Genomic DNA, 2,500 nt, shown 5'->3' with positions numbered 1-2,500 from the left:
TGCTTGAGAGACTTTAGACTGCCCTCTTAGGTGCTTAGGAACTTTTACTCCTGTACCATAGAGAGCATCCTGATGGGAAACATCAAAACCTGGTTTGGGAACAGCGCAATGCAGGACAGACAAGCTCTTCAGAGGGTGGTGCGATCAGCTGAGCGCATCATCCGTACCAAGCTCCCTGACCTGCACTCAATCTACAACAAGCGGTGCTGGACCAAACCCAGGAAGATCGTGAAGGACCTCAGCCACCCCAACAATGGACCGTTCTCTCTGTTGAGGTTAGGAAAGCACTTCTGCTCCCTGAAGGCTAAAACAGAGAGACTGAGGAGAAGCTTCTTCCTGCAGGTTATACGGTCTCTCAAACAGAACTCCACATAGAACAGATTTGACTTACACTATATTGCCAAAAGTATTCGCTCACCTGCCTTGACTCGCATATGAACTTAAGTGACATCCCATTCCTAATCCATAGGGTTCAAAATGACGTCGGTCCACCCTTTGCAGCTATAACAGCTTCAACTCTTCTGGGAAGGCTGTCCACAAGGTTTAGGAGTGTGTTTATGGGAATTTTTGACCATTCTTCCAGAAGCACATTTGTGAGATCACACACTGATGTTGGACGAGAAGGCCTGGCTCTCAGTCTCCGCTCTAATTCATCCCAAAGGTGTTCTATCGGGTTGAGGTCAGGACTCTGTGCAGGCCAGTCAAGTTCATCCACACCAGACTCTGTCATCCATGTCTTTATGGACCTTGCTTTGGTCACTGGTGCACAGTCATGTTGGAAGAGGAAGGGGCCAGCTCCAAATTGTTCCCACAAAGTTGGGAGCATGGAATTGTCCAAAATGTCTTGGTATGCTGAAGCATTCAGAGTTCCTTTCACTGGAACTAAGGGGCCAAGCCCAGCTCCTGAAAAACAACCCCACACCATAATCCCCCCTCCACCAAACTTTACACTTGGCACAATGCAGTCAGACAAGTACCGTTCTCCTGGCAACCGCCAAACCCAGACTCGTCCATCAGATTGCCAGATGAAGAAGTGCGATTCGTCACTCCAGAGAACGCGTCTCCACTGCTCTAGAGTCCAGTGGCGGCGTGCTTTACACCACTGCATCCGACGCTTTGCATTGCACTTGGTGATGTATGGCTTGGATGCAGCTGCTCGGCCATGGAAACCCATTCCATGAAGCTCTCTGCGCACTGTTCTTGAGCTAATCTGAAGGCCACATGAAGTTTGGAGGTCTGTAGCGATGGACTCTGCAGAAAGTTGGCGACCTCTTCACACTATGCGCCTCAGCATCCGCTGACCCCGCTCCGTCAGTTTACGTGGCCTACCACTTCGTGGCTGAGTTGCTGTCGTTCCCAAACACTTCCACGTTCTTATAATACAGCTGACAGTTGACTGTGGACTATTTAGGACTATTTATTTATTCCACACTGGAATTCACTGAGCTCCTGAGAGCGACCCATTCTTTCACAAATGTTTGTAAAAACAGTCTGCATGCCTAGGTGCTTGATTTTATACACCTGTGGCCATGGAAGTGATTGGAACACCTGATTCTGATTATTTGGATGGGTGAGCGAATACTTTTGGCAATATAGTGTATATATACACTACTCACAAAAAGTTAAGGATATTTGGCTTTTGGATGAAATTTATGGAAAATGTAAAAAGGAAAAATGACAATGCTCCAGCTCATCGAGGTCGCATCATTAGGGAACGGCTGCTGGAGGCTGGGGTACCTCAAATGGAGTGGCCTGCACTTTCTCCAGACCTGAATCCCATAGAAAACCTATGGGATCAGCTGAGTCGCCGTGTAGAGGCTCGTAACCCTGCACCCCATAACCTCAATGACCTGAGGGCCGCCCTTCAAGAAGAGTGGAATGCCATGCCTCAGCAGACAATAAGTCGACTCGTGAACAGCATGAGACGTCGTTGTCAAGCTGTAATTGATGGTCAAGGGCACATGACAAATTATTGAGACACTGACATTTTTTGTTGTGGTATACCCACCACTGTTGGCTGTTGTTTCAATAAATTCTTTGAGATGAGGAAATCACCATTGCAGCTTCTACTTAAATGCCCTACTTTCATGATATAATATCACTGTAGCGTGAACTTTTTACATTTTCCATATATTTCACCCAAAAGCCAAATATCCTTAACTTTTTGTGAGTAGTGTATATATATATATATATATATATATATATATATATATATATATATATATATATATATATATATATATATAGATATGCAAACTCCACACACATAGTGAGCGGGAGCGAGACTATAATATGTTTCATTAATTCATTCATGATGATGTGCTGAGCCTCCACACGGTTTTCCCTATTCAAGCTATTGTATGGGAACAATCCTTGTGACATCCGAGACGTCATTAGGGAAAATTGAAAAGAGAGACCTTCTCCCAGCATACGTGAAATTTGGTACTTTCTTGACCTGAAAACAAAACTAAACATTTTAGGTCACATGACACTGGAGAAA

This window comes from Hemibagrus wyckioides, linkage group LG07 (genome assembly GCF_019097595.1).
Source record: "Hemibagrus wyckioides isolate EC202008001 linkage group LG07, SWU_Hwy_1.0, whole genome shotgun sequence".
Lineage (NCBI taxonomy): Eukaryota > Metazoa > Chordata > Actinopteri > Siluriformes > Bagridae > Hemibagrus > Hemibagrus wyckioides.
The sequence above is the reverse complement of the archived record's forward strand: the minus strand, read 5'-3'. Positions refer to the sequence as shown.